Genomic DNA, 25,602 nt, shown 5'->3' with positions numbered 1-25,602 from the left:
AATGAGTTGCTGTGGGTACAGTGTTAACCCTTTGTGACCCTGTGGGGTGGAAAAGCCACAGCTGCATACTGTCGGTACAGGGGCTGCTAAGGATGTGACTTTGAGGAAAGTCAGACTAGTCCCAGCACCTGGATGCTGGGTGAATGAATGCTTCTGGTGATCACTGTGAGAAGAGCTGCACCAGTGGAGAACCCGAGTTGCTGAAAATTTGTTTATGTTGTTGGTACTAGACAATGCATGAAAAAAAGCTTGTTTGGCTTATTTACTTTATCTAGGCTCCTTTGCCACCAACAAGAAACCCCTGGATCCTGGCTTGAAGGATATTGTTAATAGCACCCATACGGAGACAAGTACACTCGGTATTTGTGATCTGTTTCTATTTCCTCACTCAGTCTTCTAATCAAAGAGCTGTGTAGACAGGAAGAAGTAGAGAGATCACATTTCACTAGCACTGGTTTTGACAGACTTGGAGCTGGAGCTAGAGCTGAAACGGTACATGTCACCAGTTAGCGTGAGCTGGGAGTGAGGTATGGGGTTTCTGTCTTTCACCTCATCTGGGATGTAAAATGATGAGGAACAGATTTAGACAAAATCGCCTCCTTATCCCATTCTTACTTAAGTGTAGTTGTGGATCTGTGCCTTTCAGCTACTCCATTAAAGGTGTGCTTTTGATGATAGCCAGCACTGCTTGGCAAATAAGAAGCCGTATATTGATATTGGCACTATACATACACCATTATAGTTTCCATCTACAGGGAGCAAAGCAGATGTTTTCAGCTTGGTCACTGTACTTTCCTTAATGCTAAGGGAGAAATAAAGCATTTGACAGTTAGAAAGTGTTTATTCTCAGGTTTGAGCACCTTACAGTTTTCTTCAGGTGAGGAATTTCTTTTATAAATTGTAATACACAGAGCCAGAATCTAGCTGTGTATTCGTTGTCCATGAAATAAAGGTCATTTTGTATTCTAGATTTTAAAAATTAGAATACAAGAAAGTATTTTTCTAAGCAAGAAAGACACTGGTCTTTTACTTGGTTCTTTAGCTTGATGAATTAAACCAATAATTATTGTACGTTGTATTTTCAAGTCACTAAATCATTTAGCTTTTTGTGCATGTCTCAGATGCAAAATATGATTTTTGTTTATATCATTTTATGGATGTGGAAGTCAAGAGATGAGTGATGTTGTTTATGCTGATAGTAAAATCTTATACAAGAGATATTAGTACATGCTGAATTATCCAAGAAAGTTTGCAAGACATTTTCTTGCTCCCATCCCAGTTTACTAAACAAACCTGCTTTTGTCTTGAGGTAGAGTGTGTGGGGGTGTGTAAACAGAGAGAAAGACAATATTCTGAAGTGTCATGTCTTCCTGTAAGTCACTGCAGCGTACTCAGTAACAGCAGCGAGCAGTTGCAGAAGCAACTCTAGCAAAAGCTTTTAATAGACACTTGTTTGGGTAAGAAAGAGGACGAGGTTTAGAATGTCACCTATGGGGATCAATAATCTGCACTTTTGGTCTTTTTCTCATGTTTTGGATGAAACATCAGGCCTGATTTTTTATGATGGTCTGGGACTTTTACAAGGTCAGAGAAGTTAGCTCCAGTCCTGGGCAAATTCCAGTTGACACAGCGCATATCGTCACAGTACTGTTAAACAGGCAAATTATTTCTTCTTCATACTCTGTTCTGCACTTCTTTTCTATGAAATGCTGTTCCAGAGGTTTCATTGCTAAGTGATATTATCCCTCTGACATACTGTTTATAAATCAATTTGTGAAACGTAGTGAGTGCCTTGATATTCTGTGGACTAGAGGTGATCTATAAATAACCACCCTCATTATTAATAATTGTTTTAATTTCACAGCCGGCACTGTCACATTGTTCAATGAATTACTTTTATAGCCTGTTATTTTGCAGTGCATGTAAATCATGCAAGTTTGCTGGATGAGCTTTCTCCACGGACAGCAAATGTACATGGGGCACAGCAGTAACAGCATCATTACCAGTGGCAAGACACCAGGGAGCGAGTTGCAGAGCCCTTCAGCATGGGACTCACCTGCATTTATTGCGGTGAATAACAATTTTTCCACTGACTTTGCAGCTTTGATCAGATCTGGTGGCTGAGGGAAAAAGTCCCCCAGGTTGATTTTTATTAGCCTTGGCTCCCAGGGTACTGGGCTTTATTTATTTTTACAGAGGTAGCTGCACTTGATAGTACCTACCAGTGTGTTCTTATATCTGAACTATGATTTTAATAAGAACAGTGTTGTGATGGCAAAAAAAGAATTACTTGAGGAAACTGGATGCTCTAGGATATCTTAATGAAACCTCTTACAGGGGCAGGTCAAGTTTAGTTATCCATAAAATAGAGATAACTTGTTTAGAAAATAGTGAGGCAAAAAAGTTAGCTTCTAATGAGCCTGCGGCAATAAAAAAAAATGATTCCTGTGCATATCCCTAACATGCAGCCACATCAAATTGTGAGCTTTTTCGTTTGCCTCTTTCACTAGGAGGAGCTGGATGATCCCCTGGTATAAAATACAGGGTTAAATCTATTACTCAAAATGTTAGCAAAAAAAATAATATCTCACTTTGTTCTTGAATCCAAGTATAAGATATAATAAAATACAGTAGTTAGCCATACCATGAGATTATATTCTTTCTTTTTAGTACTTTTTCTTACTATTTGGTGGTTTTTCTCTTCAGCCATTATGGCTAAAACATGCCTTCCAATATTGTGCAGAGAATTTATTCTTATTCTTATCTGTCAAGAGGCTTATTTTTTCTTTTTTATTTTTCATGTGCTAAAAGACAGTTCCTATGATTATATTGACCTAATTTTCAGTGTCTAACAACTTTTTATTTCCTCATTTTTAGCATCCATGTGGAGCTGGCTGGACCACCTTTGCGGAAAACTGGGCGTCCACTTGGACTCACAAAATCACAAACTGTTTTTTAAAATGTAGACTGTAACGTATTTTATAGAGCATTCATACTGACTATGACACTTTTTGAACCTTAAGGGCCACTCCATTACATTACACGTTTTCAGTGAGATGAATAGTGCTGGTCAGAGTCATAAATAAAATGTGGGGAATGATCAGATGGGGGTCTAATCTCTCAGGTTGTGCAGATTTATTATATTAAATGATCTCTGCCTCCAACAGATTAGCATTGACATTCCCAGGAAGTATGTGCGTTAAGAAGGAATTGAGTGAAGTCTGTTAGTCTTTTGGAGAAAAGGACCGAGACAATTCCTAGAAGAAAACATGATATGAGAGAAGCTTAGATACACAACTGAAAGGAAGTTTTGGAAAGGTACTGAGAGCATTATACTTAAGCAGCCTGGGTACGGCAACTAGAAAAATGTAAAAATATGAACCATGGGTACAACTTCATTGTTCAGAATAGGGAATAGAAAATTGAACAGACAGTGATATCATCAGTGGGAACAAATCTCTGTCACTCCAAGGTCTGGGTCAGAATTAGTGTGTGTAATCACAGATACAGATTGTTAAAAAAGACAAAAAAACATTTAATAGACAATGTTGCATCACTTCCTTCTTGTGAATCTGTATATACACACATACACATATATGCATATTTGGAAGTCTGACTAGCCTGAAAAACTATGTCACTACCTGGTCATGAGTATATGTTTTCTTTTTGAGTTTTTCCGAGACACGCAACTTTTTACCACAGTACGAATTACACTGGCTGCAAGCTATTACCCATAAAACATCATTTTAGTTAGCAATTCTGTCTGATTTACAGCATCTTTTTCTTCACAGTACTTTGTTTACTACAATTTGTTGATAACAGCTAATAAAGTTAGAAGACCACCTACATTGCTACCATGCCTTTCGGCAGCAACAGCTTTCCAAGAAATGCGTTCACTAATTTATGAACACTAAATAATAGGCTATTGTATCTGCATGAGCATTCCCCTTTTTCCTCTAACAAAGCACCTATTTTCAACATATGGTTCTCAGTATGGTCATTTTCAACTACAGCATTTTTAGAAGAGAAATCGTCCACAGAGAAAATAGCTGGTCACAAAAAAATAACCCCTTTCTCTTGTCAAAAAAGCCCAATTCTCTTGGAGTAATCTGAATAGCTGTATTAACTGCAAGGGAATCTGCTCACATTGTAAAAGTTATGGCCAATTTTTAATTTATAAAAATATAATGCAACAGTCTTTATTTTATGCTTTTCTTCTCTCATAGCTGATTGCTACTCGCCACTAACCACAGTCCTAGAGATTTTATCAATATTAGTCTTTGGAGCAGAGTTCATAGGTCCCTGAGAGAACCAGACCGATCTAAACAGGCTGTCTTCCAATAAACGGGGAAATGTTTCATCTCCCTTTTAGTGAGCTATTGTTTTTCTCTTAACATACTTCAAGACTGCAGTCTGTTAAGTCATTCAAGTCAAATCTGCAAATCCAGTCTTGATAAAACTCCTTCTCTAATGTATCATGAGGTGAGCTGTTACAGCAGTGCTCACAGTTCTCGCTTCTGGCTTTGACCCTGAGGCTCCCAGTTCAGTAGAGCATGGTTATATTCCTGGAACACAAGGCTGGAAGCCTCCAGCAATGGTATGAAGTTGTTGCTAATTACTTTAATCGTCAGTAAAAAGCATCACAAACATTAATTTTGAAGGGGGACATTCATAATATCTGGGTTTATGTCGCTGAAATGTTTTCAAGAACTCAATTAAAGAGGGCTTTTTAGTACTCTGAACAAAGTGAAATATTCCCCAAAACATTCAGAAGTTATGGAATCTGTGTTTATGTTAAATTATGTAACAAAAAGACAATGCTGGGAAAGGCAGCTTCAGCAATCTTTCAGGCTTTCCATACCATGTGATACAGCCCTAAGGCAACTCCGGGCAGCAGTAAATAAATAAGAGTCCTTGTCAGAAAGAGTTTATAATCTGTGGGCCTTCTCCAGAGCTAAGCAAATGCAATCAGAACATCACCAGGAGCTCAAAAGAGTTGGTGAGGGAGCGTCAGTCTCAAATTTTCTATATTAGAACTGAATGAATGATTCATTTTCCCCCCTCTTTTGGTTCACTGGCAGTTAAAAGAAGAAAGAACAGTAGTTTCATGCAGGTTTCTGCTACTGTCTGACTGCATGGGCAGGAGAAATTCTGAACTATTTTTACAGTTGGTAAAATCCACCCTGTCAAGTGTTATCCAAAACAGAAATCCTCAATTTTCTTAAGGGAACTATGTTAAAAATAGCTCCTGGTACAGTAAGGAAAACTGAGGTACATTTTAAAAAGATATTTTGAATTTTTTAAAAAAAGTATTTACCTCATAGAAGAGGTGAAGTGGAATATTTTGACTTTTGGGGAAAACTTTGTTGCCTGTTTCCCCCACCTCCACCATGTGCAAGTCACGTAATCTGTCAAGCTGGCACGATCACAAAGCTTTCCATCATGTCTGTATCTGATGTTTGCAATGAAGGAATTTGACTTGCAGCTGTCAATTAACTGTTTCCTTAAGTAACGGAATGTTCTCTGAATTACTGATCTAAAATGTATCTCCTTTTATTTCTTCCTACTTTGTTTTTGGAATTGTTTTCTCACCGTTTGGGTGTCTATCTTCTCCCTCCTATCTACTTTTTGGTGTCAGAGAACCTGTTTGTGACTCATACCCTGTTCCTTCTGCGGCCAGCTTTTGCCTCATCTGATATATTTGCTGCCTTTACTATTTCCTGTGTTCTTGTTGTTTTGGTCTCAGCCCTCGCACATTTGTCATCTTAGCCATCCTTGACCTACAATCACCATTCTCACTTGCTCTCTGATGAAGACTTGCAGCTCTCAGTTTTCCTCCTTTTCTCGTGCCCTTCTTCCCCAGCATCTCTGTTGCTCCAGTCCTCAACATTTCACCTGGGGCACCTGAAAGACAGTTGAAGCAAGGTGACGCTTGCCCCCTGGGATCTGTCCTACCTCCTGGCTTTTGGGCTTTGTTAAGAGGATCTACGCATCACTGTTAGTGCTGCCAGTATCAGAACCGAGATGTGACTCCGATATTTATTAGGGCATTTCTTGTGGGAAGTGTGAGGGAGAGATGAAGAGCAAATGGCAATTTAAAGTTTGTATTGATCTGACATCCTGATTCATCCTGCAAGATTTTAATGCCCAAACACTCAGCGTCACTGTCTGACATCAATCCAGAGCCATTTCTGACTGTGATGTGCTTGCTGAGTTCTGCCGAATTTTGGACAAGTCCATATTTCCCTTGTATTCCATGAATACACGAATATATCTTAATTTCAGCATTTGGCACGGAAAATCCTATTGAATGCCCTGTATAATCAGTATTAACAGTACTGTCTCATTTATTTACTTATCTACAAATTATATCAAGCCTCGTAAGAGCAGATGACCTTAAACTTAAGTGCTGCAGTTGCTGTACTGCAAGAGGATTAAAGCATTTTAATGTCAGGCTATTGTCTATCCTCTGTCCTCTAATGAGTGTATTTTATTACAACTCTTAATATGGCTGGATTGGTGGGTTCATGAGCTCATTCTAGGTACTTAATGACTTGTCATTAATCATGTGCCCTCTTTTTGACTTAATAAATATCAATGCCTGATGGAAGTCTGACAAGTATAAGCTTTTCAACCTCGACAAGTTTTTAGAGGCTAAGGGGAAAAACAAGCTGTCGTGACTGTAAACAAATAGCATTTAAAGTGCAATTGCTGATTCGTTAGCAAAGAAGCCAATTGCATGTTAGAGCTGATTTCTGATTACAAGGAAATTACTGGGATGATGCTTGGACACAGGATTTCCAATAGTTTAATTCTCTTGGTTCACACAAGTAGCAAAGAAAAATATAAATGAAACAATATATTTCTTCACTTATCCACCTGCAAAGGGGTGTTTGACCTTCACCACGAGAGCCTCTCTGTGCCTGGGAGAAGTGAAAAATAAATGGCTGCCCCCTTTAGCTATTTTTCTGAGGTTTCAATTTTGGTCTGTTTGAAGCAACAGCAGACCAAACCTAGGAGTGAGTCATAAAATGGTGCAGATGATGGGCTGTTCATGGCTGGGTGGCTACCAATGTGAATACCCAGAAAAACAACAGGAGAAGCCACGGCAAGAGAGGCTTTCTAAGTTCAAGTACCATCTCCCTTCTCTAGTCACCCCTTGTCTGGCTAAAAATCCCTTATCACCCTACCAGTCATGACTTTGTTATTGTCATGAGGAACCTGATATAGCGCCCTGCAGGCAAATAGGACTTTCTTGCATCAATTTCAAAGGGAACATGTTTGGACATTTTGATTCCTCTACATAGACACAAGCACAAATGCTTACAGATGTGCTTACAGATATCTGTGCATTATGTACCAATGCTGACTCTGGCCTTGACTCTGTATTATCACCTCATATAATCGACAACCTTCTCTTGGAGCTCAAAAAAGCCAACTATGATTGCCTTAAACCGTATGGTCTTTCCTACCTATCTATTGGTCAAAGCAATCTATTGCAATGTGTGACTGCTAGAGAAGACATTTAACAGAGCTAATTTTTTTGGTCCTACTCTCCATACAACCCTCACATTATTTTTTTTCCAACGTACATATAAAACCGCTAGAGTATTTTAACATTTTACCTCTAGCTTTAGCTAGTATTAAATGAAATGTATCTTGGCCAGCACAGAGCCAACAGGAAAAAGGTCAGTTTACACTTAAAAAAAAAAAAGTTGGAAAGTAACATTTTGGAAACTGGTCTTTGTAACATGAACACATCAAACACATTTCACAACATTAAAACTGCTATCACTGGAAAATGTTAGCTTAACAGATGTGTTTATTTAGGTGATTTTCAACTTACTCTATGAATATAAATTGCAAGTCCAAGAAGAATGGTACAGATAGTATTTTACTTTTGTTTAATTTATCTTGACGTTTTTCATGTCTAATTACCAGCGAATCAAATGAGATCAGACTAAGGCACCCATGAAAGACTAGAATCAAAGTAAAATCTTTGGCTATGCTTTTTTTCTGGTCGTTTTGAATGCTTAAACACACTAAGGTAATTCTTAAATACCTTAAAGAAGAGCCCATATCTATGGCGTACAGAAATCCCTGAACTCTCCCAAATGACTCCAGCACTAGATTACAGGCACTACTCAAGGTCGCTCAGACCTAGGAGTCAGGGTACTTTTTTCACCTTCCAGTGGGTAATATTAGATTATTTATATTATTAGATAATATTAGATAATATTAGATAATATTAGATAATATTAGATAATATATAATATTAGATTATTATATATTGGTCCTGTTTTTTGTGCAGCTAACAAAATTGCAGCTATATCTCTAGTCTCTTTTATATATCTCTTTTCCCACTATCTTGGGAAAAGCTTCACACTGCTTAGAAGTCCTAAGATACCTTCAGGTTAAGCAGTGCAGAATCCTTAATGGCAGTGCAGAATGAAGTGATATAACTTATACCGTGCTGCTAAAAGTGCTAGTTGTACTGCACTTTCATGGCTGCTAGATTCTGTTTCTTCATCTATGAGTAAAATCATATGACAACAACTGGCGTGGCAACGCATGTGCAGAAAATGCAGGTTTGGAAAGTATTCTCAGTTATTCGCATTGTAAGTTTAGAATAAGATACAAGAAAACTACAGATTTTGTTTCCTTTTGGTATTTGTTAAAAGGCAATATTGGACAATATAATTATATTTTATTTAAAATAAATGTTGTCAGTTTAATTAGTGCAAAAAGGCTGGTGTGCCAACAAAACTAAAATTTGGTTAAGAAGGGCACTTTTACATTAGCCCTATTACCTTGAAATCAGCAGAATATTTGCCTGTGACTTCAGTGGGCTTTGGGTCTGTCCCTATTTCTTGTTCTACTTAAGACACAGGCTGGCTTAATGCTGGCATACAGCCTAGCACTCTCAAGGGCCCTGCAATTTTTTTTTTCTAGCATCCAGGATTTCTGTATTTGTTCTTGAATGGTCTTGCCTTTCTGGTGGTTAAAATCTACCCAAATGTCTTTTTTTTTTTTTTTTTTTAATCTTAAGGAAAACAAGTATAATTCTTGCCTGAGGAGGTTCCTTTTTGCATAGTGGGGATCAGGACTCATGAAAAGCTATCTCATGACAATACACTCTTGTTCAGGACATTGGCTCCATTGCTTAAGGCTTTTGTAAGCCTCCATCCATCCATCCATCCATCCATCCATCCATCCATCCCTCCCATCTCTTTGTAACCTAGAGTTGTGCCAAGACAAAAGGCCGTGAGGAGCAATGAATATTACCCAGTTTGCACATCTGTAATATGGGAAGCCTCCATCCCAATATAAGCCACTATAGTCATCACCTGTGCCTAATATTTCAGTTGTGTACGTTCTCTGAATGATGCATTTTTGGTAATTGGCATTTCTTGGCTATTGTGGCTAGGAGCCGTAAACCACGGGCTTTTAGTTAACAAGATGTGTGAAGGGGCTCTGAGGAGCCCTCATTAAGCATTTCCCAATAAAGTTATGAACTGTAGCCAGGAAAGCAACTAATTTAATTTTTACTTGTTCAAATATGCTAAGACGGGGGATTATTCTTAAATGTAATTGTTCCCTGGGGAAATAAGGAGAGGAGAAAAAGACAGGGATAGGGTTACATGACCACCCTCCCCAGAAACTGGTTTTATGGTGTGAGTTACTGCTTTCTGTCTATTTTTTACTCTGTAAGACTGCAGCTGAATTGCATGCAGTCTGCCTTTATCATTGATTGTCGTCATAGGCCCAGAGCAAGGCAACCACAGAGGAAGTGGAATAAGACCCAAACAGGGCAAAAAATGAGTATAAACATATATTAGCTTCTCCAAAGTGCCTGGAAGCAAAGTAATACGTGTCCATCACACTTTAACCTCATTATATCACCATCTTTTGAAGCCCAACATTTTTTATATTAGCTGGTATAGTTAATGAGGATAATTATAATAAGTTTTAATTATTTGGAAGCCAAGGCTAAGTTAGTAACCCTAGAGTTAAAACAAAGAAACTGTGTAAGCAGTGAAAGTCTTTGTGCAGCCCGGTTTGTCACACAGCTTTAGTTCAGTGGGTTTTTATAGCTGTACACTTTGTCTCCATCCTGTTATATGCTAGTCTGCCACGGCGCTCTCAAACTTTGCTTTATAGGGGTTGTAATTTGATAATGAATATGCTGCATACTAGAAGTTAAAACTGGGTCAAACGGGCTCCAAGGTCTAAACCAGTGTGGGTTTCTTCTTTCTATTTCCTTCCACAAAAGCTGTGGAAAAATTTCCAGGTATCAGTTTTCCAAGTCATCAAAGAGTAAAAATTAAAAAATAATAAAACCAAAGAAAGAATAGGCTCAAGAAGACCAAACTCCTGTTCTTGAGTAGAAAATCCCTCCCAGATAAAAATGTTTAGAGATTTTTAGCATAAACCAACACTGGGCAGTGTCTATCATCTGAAGTAATCTGAAAAGTGATCTGAAAACTCACTTTGTTTCTCCAATATGAGCTAATGTGCAAGTTGTAAGGCAAAGCCTTTCAGTATTGCCTTATTTTGAAGCCCGTGTTAAAGCCGTTGCTGAAACAGAGACTCAAGAATGTATCATAGCAGAATATCTTTTTGTATGCTAAAGGAAAAGGTTAGGCAGAATTCCTGCGAGCTATAAAAAGTCCCCACATAACTACAGAGACATCAAAATGTCATCAGGTTGTTATACTTCAAATTATAAGCAGGTGATCCAGTGATACCATGCAAAAAGAGTCCAAGTCCCTGAATTTCAGACCAGGAGTATCTTTGTTATTTACTACTAATTATGTTGAACTGTGAACTACATTTAAATTAAGCTTGTCCTGAACTCTGTCTGCTCTGAAACTTCTAAGGTCATTAATCAGCATACTCCACAAGCACAGTATTAGAAAAAAATAAAGGTTGCTTTTGGCTTTTCTTTTGACTTTTGATTTTCTTCCTGCCCATCTGCAGGAGCATGGCTCCCTTCCAGCTCAGCTGCTGCACTGACTAGAGCTGAAGGTGGAAATACTTTCTCTGTGGACTACCACACAGAGAAGCTGCCCAGTGCCTGCAGCGCCGCAGCCTTTCTCTTAGAAGATGCTGCAAAACTTCAGCTGCTGCAGGGAAGGCCCCCTGGTTGGGTTGTCTGGGGGACTGAACGCGGGCCTCGCGATGAAGAAAGTATCAGCCTTCATCATTTGCATTCAGCCACTCCATCTGTATCATCAGAAATCCTTTTTTGTGCACCGCCCACAAGAGCAGATGTAGCTGAATTCTAGCTCTTGAAACTTGCGCATTGCACTTGAGCTGTTCCTGAGTGGTTCCTCCTGGGGGGGCCCCTTGTGTTCCTGGAAGCAGTGCTAGGGGAGGAATCAAACCTAAAAGGCATCTGAAACACATAGTTCCCAAACTGCCCTGGGATGCAGATGCCTGCTCAGTGGGCTGTGGAGGACACCTGGAGAACCCCTTTCACTTCTTGCCAATTAATTTCCCCCAGAGTTCCCCCATTTTGAGCTTTTTAATGTATGTAATATGCATCCAGGGGCTTTCAGCTTTTTGACCTTATGAATATTTTTGGCAGGAGTTGCAGCCCTGGGACAGCTGACCATCCTGGCATTAGAGAGCAGTGAATGCAGATACTTCCCAATTGTGGCCAAAAGGCAGACAATTTGCTGTAGGGTTGTACAGAACTTAGTTTTAGTCTCACTGCCTCTGAAATTATTTTGTGGAAGGACTGAGGGATTGGTTTTTCCTACAAAAGCTGTCAGATGTGCTGCTGTTTGGTTATGATTCTGAAGTTTTCAAGATTACAGCAGTCCCCAGTAAGTGTGGCCGAGGATTTATCAACTCTAGATTTGTAGCTTAGATGGCTAAGTCCCCGAGTCACAGGAAATTTTCAAGGAGAAATGAAAGAAATTCTTCCACCTTCCTTCCTCCTCCCTCTACCTTGGTAACCTGACAGCTGAAACTTTCACATCGTTACAGGCTTGTCCTCTGCGGAAGGCAGAGTCAGATTGACAAAACTTCTCTGGAGACTGCTGTTTCCATCTCCTACTTCCACATGCGTAGAGGCAGCACCCCGAGGCCAAAGATAAGGGGGTTTCATTCATCTGTTTCTTGGAGTATGGAACTGAAAAGTTTTCAGTGAGCCACCAGGTAATGAAGTTGCAGCACAGCTATTCTAAGAATCGAGAAGAACAAAAGAGAAAAAATGCAGGTGCATGGGAAAAAATAATATCTTGCAGTAAACCACCACGTAGTATTTGGAGGGACTATTGCAAAGAAGTTGTGATCAATATGGAAGTTTCTGAGCCCTGGAAGATAGTGTAGGAAAGTCTAAATGGTGTTTTCCCAGTTAAGTTGGGGAGTTGGGAGGCCTGACTTCTCAGCTGGGCTGTGTCAGAGTGATTGCCTGATGTTGGAAAACTACTTAGGTCAGTATTTTCCTTCAGAACTTCAATTCTGTTAGTTTTCTGTGTGCCTGTTCCTGTAGTCACCAAGGCTATTTCTTTCCTTGCTTGTTCGGAAGGGGATGACACATACAACTCTATCTAACACACTGCAATCTCTAAATTCTTGATACCTCTTAAGAATCCATATCAGGAAGTTTATTACTGAAGGTTCAGTCTGAGAAGTCCTTATAGAAAATAATGATTCTTGTCTTTCAAAGTGAGATACTGCTTGTCTTACATAATCATCATAAGGATTAATTCAGTCATCTTTTACCTGCTTTGGGAATCTCAGGAGGATTAATAATAATTCATCACTCTTGAAACTCTGGTATACATTTTAACATGATGTTTGACAGGTTTGCATAATGTATGATTAATCAATTAGAAATTTTGTACGTATGCATGACACTACATGAATAGTCCTCTGATCTTTCTCCAACACACTTGTAGACACAGGGTTCTTGTACAGTAGTTGGAAAAAAAGGAAATCTCCTTTTCATTCAGCTCCCATTTACAAACAGTTTCAAAGAGAAATAGCTTTGCATTCACTAATGAAAGAAAAAAACAGGAAATCTGTCTGTCTATCAGGAAATTTGATATGTGCTACACTTGCTAAATCCCCTTCTCAGTGAAATGGATTAAGAGACCTTATAGAAAAATGCAAGTGAAAAACTGGAATAATAAATGGCATGCTTTAAATAGAAGATAGGATTTGTACTTACTGCTCTGGAAAAAAAAAGATGTTCTTTGTACTGTGGAAGAAAAAGCAGTTCCATACATGCTTCAAACCTTTATTCTGGACCTGAGCTGTCTACCAGTTCAGCGTTGTTGCTTAAACTTGTCGTGAGATGTCAATGGACAGAGCATACACTTTATTCTTTGGAATGCAGGTGAAACTTCAGCTGGCATCAGTGACATTCAAAACTGTGTACCAGTGGGCAGGAACTGGATATGAAAACCTTTTATTTTATGAATGATTAGTCATAACTTACAAGTAAGATCCTAGATGAGAAAAGATCCAAAACCTAGAAGCATTCAAAATGGTTCTGGATCCAAGATATACTCAAGGGGGTTTAGATCCAGTGAACTAAAATCTGTACACTAGATCTTAAAAAACAAACCCCCCTTTCTATTGTGAATCTTCTTTACCCATTTCAATTTGGCATGGATGGATATGCAAAAGCAAACCACTCATCTGATACTAATTCTTGTATAATAGCTCAAGATGGCTGACCAAAGACCAGCTAATGGAGAAAGGAATGTAATTTGTTGACAAACATTTCAGTTAACATGTGCAAAGTGTATGCTTATGCATGCCAGTTTAGCGGCCTCAGTGGTCAATTTGAGGGAGAAAAGGAAATAGCGGTGAAATTAATCATACTGACGCCTGCTTGTCTGATATTTTTGGCATATTGCAGAACATTAACTACAGTGAAATTTGGCAAAGGATTCTGATTTGCAATGAAATCATCTATTTTGTAACATACTCTCCCCTATCTTATTATTCTTTGGCATGTAACACACTTGAAAATTAAAAGGTCAGATTAAAATATTCATTAGTCACCTAAAAATGGTTATGGCATCTGACAAGGAAGAAATCAAGTCACAAAAATCTCTTCCAGGGCAAGCTGTGAAAGGCTGTACTTGGTGCCAAATGTGGGACTGGTCAGACCTATGTTTAGAAACCCATGATAAGCTCTAAACACAGTTTGATGAAAACCTGATGCAAGTCTCTCCTTTCCCTGTCATCTGCTGACATTAAACTGTGAAGTTGCCTGTGATGTCAGTTCTGAATTATTCCCTCTTGATTGCTGACTCAAAGGCTGGATGTTAATGGAGAACCAAGATTTTTAAGGTTCATCAGAGAAGGCATTAAAAATCTAAAAAATATGCATAATTCTCTGGTTGGAGTATGCTTACATGTTTGTTTTTTTTTTGTGCTCTGTTAACTATTTTTTAACAATAAATTTGAAAAAGTTTTTTTTTCCAAGGGCTGATTTCCTTTTGTTCTTGTCTTCTTGCTCTGTCCATGGAGAGGGACTATTGGCATGAACACAGAAATTATCTGCCTGAGTTTGAATGTTTAAGGGAAATTTCATGTGGGAAAGACACTGGCTGCTCTACACTAATAAGAAGGCTTAAAAGGAATATTAACACTGCTTTAGGGAACTTTAGACTATTTGAAAGATTCAGAGGAGTAAGTCAACTGAAGCTATGAGATTTTGCTCTTGAATCGGCTCAGACAAAAATCACAAAAGTCACTGCAAAATAGCTCCCTGGTCCTGCAGAGACACATGTGCTTAGCCTTAATTCAGTGGCTCACTCACTTGGTTAAAGTTTTAGCTCTTTGTAATCACAGCAGGGGCCCGACAAGACCCAGGCTGGCAGTCCAGTTTGGCTTCTTCAGACAACTGAAGGGTGCCTTTGCTTTAGTCTGGTTCCCAAGATAATTCTCTTACTTGAGAACATGCTGCTCTTAAAACTACTCCTCTCCCTTGTTACCTAGGCTTTTATTGTCCTCCTATTGTCTCTGAACAATCTTCACTTGTCCAGAGAGACGGAACTTATTTGTCCTTATATTTTCCTGTCCTGGCTGTTTTTTCCCACTAATGAACAAAACCAATCTATCTGCACAGCAACTGTTCCAATAAGCAGGTCAACATTCAGCATTTGTAATTATTACAGGGCAGCTCCAAATCTGTTCATGTTCAACTCGCACTTTTCAATTTTGGCATGCTTTCTTAATGCTGGAAGCATTTCACAGATATTAGCCGGTTATACTTTCCAAGAAATCTGGTGCAGTTAAAATAGTATAGTTTCCATTCAAAATAAACTGTTATCCTTCATTTTTCCCTGTTACTAGAAAAGGTGGCACTCTGTGGAAGTTCAAATATAAATGTGATGTGATTTTGAAGGAAGAGTACCTCTTTACAACTTCTGAGAGTTGCTTGGAAACTATTGTACACACTGTGATACGGAAGTGATAAAGGAGGAAAGATATTGGAATAAAACTCAGAATAAGGGATCAGCTTTTGGAGGAACATGCAGTGTTGAACGAGTGGGGGGAAAAGAACAGAGAGATGCAAATAAAATTTCTAACTAGGAAATCAATTGCTGCCCGAACTATGAGCATGAAACCAAATCTAGGGAATTATAACAGGATGAGAAAAAAGAACAGGAAAAATATGCAAATGCTTGAAAAAATTGTAATCCAATTATGCACAAAAAATGTAGAGGAGAAGTACAGAGATAGAACAGAAGTTGTCAAACAGACTCTAGAGAGCAGCAGGAGCAGGAGATGAATGAAGTAGGAGGGAGTAAATTAAAACCAATGCACGCAATCAGTTTAGAATTCAACTGTCTATCTGGTATTTATGGGAAAGCATCCATAATGCTCATGGAATATATAGAATCCTATAGGGTTACTATCGTATTTCTTGGTGCTTGCATTAGTATCGTCCATCTGCCTGGCAGAGTACAATAGTTTCAAAGAGAAGGAAATTGTCTGAGCGATCCATTACTGTTTTTCAGCATGGTGAGAAAGAGAGGCCAAACGTGGAACCTTTCCATCCTCTTTTCTCCCCAGACTCTGCGTGCAAGCAAGATCCAAACCTCCCTGGCTAATGTTGGTAGAAGGAAACAAAACTTGACAAGCTTTTTTGTAAATGCTAAATTGTCCTTGTTTTCCCATTATGTGGATAACCCAAACTGAAACCTCATTTAACATCTTGAACATTTCATAACCTAAATTTCCAGTCCATCTCATGATGGAAGTAAAATTAACCCACAATCTTTCGAGGTCATCTCTGATTAAAGGTGACGTATTTCTTGACATTAGTCTGCGGTGGAGAAAAGCTTGCATTGTTGGTACCATCCACCCAGCACAAATTTCAGTCCTTTGTGTGGTGAGACACTGCTTTTGGCAAGAGTACCCAAACGTGGGGCCAAGCCCCCTGGGCCAGGCTGCACAGGCCCCTTTATAGCGTCTTTGGGAGCAAGAGCAGGAGTGAGAGCTCCCAAGTCTTCCTGTGCCTGAGCTCTTTGCCTCATGAGCCAGCTACCCCACTCCAGGTCCATGCCAGTGTGTGAGTCAACATGCAGGTAGTGCTTATGAACAGACCGCTGGTCTGAGTGCTGCTCTGGTTTGACACCAGGAAGTATCTAAAGATAGCTAGGAGAGTTAAGAAGACTGTTCATCCTTTATTGGATGCGTGGGGGGAGGACCATAGTGATGAAAGATGAGGAAAAGGATGAGGTAATTAATGCCTTCTTTGCCTCAGTCTTTAAGAGTAAGACCAGTTGTTCTCCGGGTACCCAGTGCACTGAGCTGGAAGACAGGGATGGAGAGCAGCATAAAGCCCCCATAATCCAAGGGGAAATGGTTAGCGACCTGCTACAACACTTAGACATGCACAAGTCTGTGGCCCCAGATGTGATACACCTAATGGTACTGAGGGAGCTGGCAAAGTGCTCACCAAGCCACTTTCTACCATTAATCAGCAGTCCTGGCTAACCAGGGAGGTCCCAGTTGACTGGAGGTTAGCAAGTGTAACGCCCATCTACAAGAAGGGCTGGAAGGAGGGTCTGGCGAACTACAGGCCTGTCAGTCTGACCTTGGTGCTGGGGAAGTTTATGGAGCAGATCATCTTGAGCACCAGCGCATGGCATGTTACAGGACAACCAGGAAATCAGGCCCAGTCAGCACAGATTTATGAGTCATGTCCTACTTGACTAACCTGATCTCCTTCTATGACAAGATGACCTGCTTAGTGGACAAAGGAAAAGCTCTGGATATTACCTACCTGGACTTTAGTAAAGCCTTTGACACCGTTTCCCACAGCATTCTCCTGGAGAAATTGGCTGCTCATGGCTTGGATGGGTATATGTTTTGCTGGGCAAAAACCTGTCTGGATGGCCAACCTCAAAGAATCGTGGTGAATGGAGTTAAATTCGGTTGGCAACCAGTCACAAATGCTGTTTTCCAGTGCTCAGTACTGGGGCCAGTTCTGTTTAATATCTTTATCAATGACCTTGATGAGAAGATCAAGAGCACCCTCAGAAAGTTTGCAGATGACACCAAGTTGGGCAGGAGTGTTGATCTGCCTGAGGGTAGGATGGCTCTACAGAGGGATCTGGACAGGCTGGATCGGTGGGCTGTGGCCAATGGTATGAGGTTGAACAAGGCCAAGTGCCGGGTCCTGCACTTGGGTCAAGACAACCCCATGAAGCATTACAGGCTTAGGGAAGAGTGGCTGGAAAGCAGCCTGGCAAAAAAGGACCTAGGGCTATTGGTCACCAGCTGGCTGAAGAAGAGCCAGCAGTGTGCCCAGGTGGCCAAGAAGGCCAATAGCATCCTGGCCTGTATCAGAAATAGTGTGGCCAGCAGGATTAGGCAAGTGATCATCCCCCTGTATTCGGCACTGGTGAGGCTGCACCTTGAATAATGTGTTCGGTTTTGGGCCCCTCACTACAAGAAAGACATTGAGGTGCTGGAGTGTGTCCAGAGAAGAGCAACACAGCTGGTGAAGGATCTAGAGCACAAGTCTTATGGGGAGCAGCTGAGGGAACTGGGGTTGTTTAGCCTGGAGAAAAGGAGGCTGAGGGGAGACCTTATCAGTCTTTACAACTACCTGAAAGGAGGTTGTAGCGAGGTGGGGGTCAGTCTCTTCTCCCAAGTAACAAGCAATAGGATGAGAGGAAATGGCCTCAAGTTGTGCCAGGGGAGGATTATATTGGATATTAAGAGAAATTTCTTCACAGAAAGGGTTATCAAGCATTGGAACAGGCTGCCCAGGGAAGTGGCTGAGTCACCATCGCTGAATGTATTTAAAAGAGGTGTAGATATGGTGCTTAGGGACATGGTTTAGTTGTGGACTTGGCAGTGTTAGGTTTGTGATTGGACTTGATGATCTTAAGGGTCTTTTTCAACCTAAATGATTCTAAGATTCTATGTCCTCCATCCCTGCTGGTTTGCATTTTCTGAATGAAGTCATATGCACTTTGACTGTGAGGCCAAATGAGGCAATACTGAGTCAAAGCTATTGTAGAAAGAGATGGTGGGACAAAGTTATCTGCCGGTGGAAATCCACTCGAACAAAAAATTGCATCAACTGGAAATTGAACTTAGGCTTTCAGTCTATTTCAGTCAGCTGTTGCAGAGCTGAACCTTATAGAAAGCGCAAAAGAGAGGAAAAAAACAACAAGGTTTTCAACTTCTGGCAAAACTCACTCTTTCTTAAGGGCTAAATGTAAAGCTTAATGATGTCAACAGAAATCTTTCAGTTAATATCAACCACTTCTGAATCAGAAAAACACTTGAATGTTTACAGACTAAAAAAAAAAATTCAAATTAATGATGTGCTAATGGGTAAACCTTGCCTCTTCCCCTTCCACTGCTGTCAGGTCAGGCTGCCTTTAGTAGCTATTTTATTTGCTGCTTCAAAAGAGTAAAAATATTGCAGCTATTGGGCCAGAATTTAATGGTTATTTCCATCATAACTGCCATACAACACTTGTAAACAGACCAGTTTTAATAGCTACTCTCTTTTTGGTATTGCATTGTAGTGGCTTTTTAATAAGACATATAGAAATAGAGTTTTTTATTAAAAGACTGACACACCACACCAGCATTGTGTTCAAACCAGAAATACAATACCTTCTTTGAGAGTTTCCAGTACTCTGTTGTTGGATCTTTGAACGTTATTATGTCCAAATTCTTTGTAAACAAATTCATTATACTAGAATTCAGCCTGGAAGTTTAAGTGAGGGAGGGAAATGGACTAGTATTATAACACAATGGTTTTCAGATATATTTTTAGTTTATTTTTCTCATAGCAGCGTAATTTGGTGTAGCAGTGGGTGTTTTTCTGGATCTTTATTATTCACAGCTATACATGAAGGATACTGTTTAAATACACCATGATTTACACGGGATGTCTGAAACCAATGCTAACTTCAACATCAGTGAAAAGATGTCTGCCACTTAAAATCTTAATGGTTGTAGTTTAGAGGAATCTAAACTGTACACTTGCATTCAGAGTATTAGCAACTTTAGTCACCATTAGCAGCAGAGAAGTGTTTTCCTTTTTTCTTTTGTGTTTTAATTTTATTGAATAGGCATTAGCATGAAAAGATTGCACTGAATGGTAGAATTGAGGGTTAGATACTTTAAGAATTACAAACATTTTACAGTGTGCTAAGGAGGAATAATCCAGAATTCCAAAACTATGTGATGTGATAACTTGTTCATAAACTGAGAGAGCAAATCCGAAGATGCATGCTGCCACAGCAAGCTGCAGGCTCTCCTGTTGTTCAGAAATGGCTTCATAAAAACAATGTTTCTGGCGCTGTAGTGCACTTTCCACCCACTGATGGCTCAAATGCAGCATTCTCATACATCCAGGACCAAAGTGGGGCTTCTTAAAATGGAGCAGACTGAAGACCTGGAAAAATGTTTCCATGCACAAGTCCAGTTGCAGATTTTAATATCATAGGCTAAAATTTCTAACTTTCTTGCCAAGAATGTATTTAAAAGCTGCAAAATATGCACTGAAAATCAACGCCAGCTTATGGGCAGCTGGACTATTTTCAATGAAGAACAATGTTTATGCCATCATTACATCATAAACAAACCATGATGGAAAATGTGTGCAGTCTTTCAATTTAGTCAAAGGGGGAATCTAAAACTTTCCTTTGTGGTCAGCTTGTTAGCTTACAGCCAGATCATCTTGGGGGCTTCTGCACAAAGAGGGGCCTTTGGCACACAGCTCAGTTTCTGCCCAAGCAAGAGAAAAGAAAGAAAGAAAGAAAAAAATGCTGCTGTGGTATCTTTTACAAAATTCTATCCCATTTCTAAGCCTTTTCTCTGCTGGGTTTGTTCGTTAAAGATCTGATTTAAGATATGTGTTATGGTTTGAGGAACCCATAACAATTTATTGTCATTTAGTCAATCATTCTATTTCCCGATGACCCCTCCCCACATGGGGAGAGGAATTGGAAAAAAGCAAGAAAATATAAACAGATTTAATAGAATGAGATTAGATAATTAACATTAATAGCTCTAAAGAACCAATATTGATCCCAATACCAATACAAAGTATACAAAGATTATACTCAGCCAACTATATCAGTAGGAAGCTGTGCACTCCCAGCAGTGGACAGTAAACATCGAAGACTGCGAGCACTATGGCTTTGGGAGGAAGGGAAGGCCTCAGGGGTCTGGCACCAGGGCAAGAAGTTCTCAGGATGGCAGCCATCAAGGGAGCGAGCCACTTCACAGCAAACTTTCTAATTCATAGTGAATGTGACGTTGATGGTATGAAATAATCCTGTTGGCCAGTTTGGGTCAAGGGCTCAGGTCTCGCTCCTCCTCATCCCTGCACCTGGCAAGCTCGAAAACACTGAGACCTTGAAACCCACACACCGTGGCTGGCTATAAAGTAAATATTTTCACAAATTCAGACACTAGAGTCTTCCAAAAGTGCAGTCTCCCCAAGTATTAGAAGAGAAATTATTCCTGTGTAGCACAAACCAGGACAATATATTTGATTCAGTGGATTTACTGCTCACCTCCAAGGCTGATGGATCACATCCCGGTAATCTTTTCTGCAGAGCACAGCTAACAACAGAAGAAGAAGGAAAAGCAAAGGTGCTAACAATGCTGCGGCTGCTTGTGTTACAGGAGAACAAAAAGAGGAATACGTGGTCTGCGCAGCTTTACTGAAAAATGCCAAAGGGGCTGTTTCAATTACAATCTAGGGCAGATTCATGGTATTTTGAATCATGCTTTCTTACCACTTATTTCTTGCTGGCAGCTTAAAGTCCCACATTAAATTACTTTACGGTTCTTGTGTTGGTAAACTAAACTGTGTATTTGGAAACACTTTGTGTTTGGCACATCTGGCAGAGGGGACTGAGCAGCCAGTTTGCTTCATTCTAGATATAACGGGGAAAGGTAAGCAGGGGGCTTTCTTTTCCTGTTGTTGTGGCATTTTTCTGCCAAGTTGGTTTGAAACATGTTGGCACAAATGATATTGCAGAAATGTCTCCATTTTTGATGTGCTGGGGCTAGTGTGTGTCAGTACAAGCTACTGGTGGAGTTTTTACTCACTGGCAGCCAGTACTTGCTTAACTTTCCTGATTAAACTCAAAAGTCTGCTTCAATGCCAAGTGCCTGGCTGGATTGAGGCCTGAGAGTCCTCTAGTATCCCATACATCTGTATCCCCTACTCGTTACAGGTGACATAAAGGAGAAATTGTAGTTGCCCTGGGGAGATTCCAGCTAGTACAGGTAGCTGGCATAAAGAACCTAACAAATAAAAGGTGGTCTTTTCTTGCAGCCATGGTTAAGGCATAGACAGCTGAGGGGTGGGATGGGACAGGATGGGATGGGATGGGATGGGATGGTCACCTCTCCAAATGATCAGCGATGTCTGACACATGTTAAAACAATCTCTTGAGCTTTATCACACAGGACACATGGGTTAGAATTCAGAATTTTTTGAATATGTTTGACCTTTTGCCTGTTTGGTGGGTTTTTTGGACAGATTTCTAAGCTTTTTGTCTTCAGTGAGGGAGGAAAGACCAGCTTTTAATCTTTTACTGTTAGTTGACAGGACTGTATGGCAATATATTTTTTTTTTTTTTCAATTCCCTTGGTGTGTGCAGGGAATGGAACCACTAAATCAGGACTAACTCCACAGTTTCTTCTGTAGCGTGTGGTCTAGTGATTCCCTCTGATGCTGCTGATCTTTGGAGGTTGGCTGGAGATTGTTGTATAGAGACTTCATCACCAATGAGCAAAGCATTGGTGTGAATGAAGTTTGAGAGCAGAAAGGTTGAACCTTCAAGATTTTTTTCCAAGGTCAATGGAAAGAGTTATGGTTGGTCAGTGATGACTGTATTGCTGGTCAATATGGCTATTTTTTAATTAGCACTGAGCAGAATGGCTGGAATACAACAATGAAGGAAAACTATCTTCATTGAGATCCCAGGAGGCAATGTTCAGAGACTAAGGCTCCTAAATTAGCTTATTATAAACTTCCTCCCAGCCTGCATTACTGACCCTTTGATGTAACAACAATCTAGGTCCCTCTTGAAAACTTCAGTCACTTTCTCTGTGTCTCCCCATCATGTGTTAGGCGTAGGCGAAAATGACAGTGAAAGAGCAGACTGCACCGGTGCAGAGTCCTGTGGGCTGTGGTATTGACATGTTTTTATCAGCAACCCAATCTGGTAAAGAGTTCCTGAAAGTCTCTGCATTATGTGAAGGGATCAAGTTCTGCAGAGCAGAGATGCGTGTTCTGTATAAGTTCAAAAAAGGAGGAGGAAAAACAAATCTGTGTTGCTTCTCTGCATAGCACGTTTCCCCTCATGCCTTCAAATCAACAGCTAGCACAAATAAAATACAAGTATACTAATAATCTATTGTCATGTGAGCTCCAGAAGGAAAGAACATTTATTTAGAGTTAATAAAGGTTTGCTTCGCGCCCAATCTTTTGCAGAATGAGAAACAAAAATTGGAAAAGTGTTATCTTTGTTAAACATTTTAACTGCATATTGGAGCATAAAGAATCACATATTTACATTTGAGTTCCTGCGAGAGCCAGGTTTACTGTAGCTGTACCATGACAGGCTCCTGGAGCTACTGAGGTGAGAAGGAGGGAGCATCAGAGGCCTCTGATATGAGTTGTGAACTGTCTCTCTCTGGTCAAACGAGGGGAGAGACAGTTCTTGAGCAGAAACACAGCTCCTGTTGTGCTGGCAGCAACCAGAATGAATGTACGTGGAAACCTCACCAAGAATTTCTTTTTCATTTGTTTATTTACCTATTACCACCACATCTTCCTTAACTTCCTCAAACTTTGGTTCACTGTATCCTCTACAGCCACCGTCATCACTATGTTTGATACAGCTACATAATGATGGGGACTCAGAGAAAGATTTTTGTGTAGAGACACAGTTTATTGAGCAATTCACAGGTAAATATGTTCCTTGAAATTTTACAGAAGCTATTATATAATGTGGGTAGGTAAAGTAAGTAAACTGATGCAAGACCTGATGTATTGGGAGTGACTTTTGCTGCTGAGGGATAGCTGCTTGGGATGCCAAATTGGAAAAAAAAGGTAATTCCAAAGAGGAGGAGGAAAATGTGTGATGATAAAACAAACTGGAAAAAACCCCCATGTTAAATATATGTATATGTACACATATTGTTTGAGAGACAGCCTTTTGTCTTATTAGGTTATTTCAATTTCTTGGAACAATTTTATTAAGATGCCAAAATGATTCACAAACCTTGCCAAAGTGCCCACCATTCTTCTTGTGAGTGGCATTTTAAAGTAGATTTTTTCTCTTGTGTATATAAATTCACACATAAATGCATATAAATAATTTTTAGATGCCAACCTTAAAGATACATACACCAGTATGATATCTATGTAGCAGTTTGTGTCACTCAAAAAATGGAAAAAATACTTTTCTTCATCGAAAATATCAATAAATGTACAACTGTTGAAAGTGACACTTAAAATAGATGGGTTTTAATTCATCTAAATCAGTTTAAACCCCCCCCACCCCAAATGCTTTGTGAAAGTGCAGCAGCTCTTTCGAATTTCCAGTGCTATATCAAAATATTTGAATTTGAGTCTGGGTGGTATCACAAATATTTGTTTCCCATTGATTTCAAGTTTTAAATGCAAAATCCTTTGAAACAGTCTCCCACACCAAGTGCCTAAAGAAATGGTTTGAAAGATCCTGATGTCAAGCTAGAACCAACACAAATCTGAGGAAGCAAATCAGTGAGAGCAGAAAGAAAAGCATTACCATTGCAAGGCAGGTGAGGTACAGTCGTATTTATCTGTTCATTTGCAATGCTGGAGTTTATCCTGTTCGTGCTAACCCTGCGCAGGGCTTGACCTCCCTGGGAATGGTGTGATAGGCTATTGCTGGACTATCAATAGGCTGGGCAATAGTCTGTTGTTGTTACTAGAGAGTTCCCCACTGCCCACCATAGTGGAGCAATCAGCATTTCCCTTGATCTCATCCACTCAACACACCAGTTATTATGGCCTCACCGATTACCGCCTGGTGAAGTTGTCATTCTCCAGTACTTTGAGGAAGGTGCAGCATTGACTGTGCACATAACGCCTGAAGCAAAGCACAGTGTTACTTCCAATTCTCCAATGCAACACCCCCTCTGAGGATTTTCTTTTCTTCTAAGAAAATTAGCTTCCAATTTTTCATAATTTGGACATATCTTGGGTCATGCCAGGGTAAAGGAAAACTTGTCAGCAAAGTTTGCGATTCATCTTTCTACATCAGCAGCACATGAACCCGCTTTTTCTTTGACTGGAAGCTCTCTGGATTAAGCAGACGTGGTTTAGCAGTGCCTTGTACTAACAGCTCAGTGCCAGTAACTGACTCCATCTTCCAGCTTTGTCTCGTCTTAAAAAAGAGCTGATTATTATCATGCCGCCGGTCTCTTGGGAACCACACTTCTTGTGTTCAGTTACCAAGGGCGTGTGAAAGAAGCTGAGGGGAGGAGAGAACAGCTAATAAAGGGATAAAAAGTACCTGGCACCTATAGCTGAAGGTGCTGTTATTCTAAACAGAAAAGCACAAAAGTTCTGCTGGCAGCACTACCCAGTGGTGCTTACAAAATGTCTTTTCCTACTGTTGTTGAATCAGCTGATCATCTGAACAAAGCTCACTGCAGGTTACCAGTTTGTATCTTCCTACAGTAAAATGGTAAAGCGTAACTTTACATGACTGAGGAGTCCCTGTACTCTAATCTCTTATTTGTACATTTGGTATTCAACTCGCGGTATCACATTTCTACATCAAATCGATGTATATCTCACCTGAACAGCAGCCTAGCACATGTTTTAAAATGTTACCCGGTAAGTAGCAACTGCTATATCAAGCCCCGAAACTTGCGATTGATTCAGAAAATTATTCAGCATTGAGTAATAATTCATGCAAATCCTCTTTTTGGCTTGGTAAAATGCAGCTATGGTTAATAACATGACTGGTAAAAACCCTGCGAGCCTGGAGCTGGCGCTGCCTGCTCCCTGCCCTGCTAAGGCAGTGATGGCTCTGGGCAGGAGCAACCTACTTACCCAGTTCCCAGAGCCGGAGCCAT

The sequence above is a fragment of the Charadrius vociferus genome, unplaced genomic scaffold (genome assembly GCF_000708025.1).
Source record: "Charadrius vociferus isolate BGI_N301 unplaced genomic scaffold, ASM70802v2 scaffold262, whole genome shotgun sequence".
Classification (NCBI taxonomy): domain Eukaryota; kingdom Metazoa; phylum Chordata; class Aves; order Charadriiformes; family Charadriidae; genus Charadrius; species Charadrius vociferus.
This window is presented reverse-complemented; position numbering follows the sequence as displayed.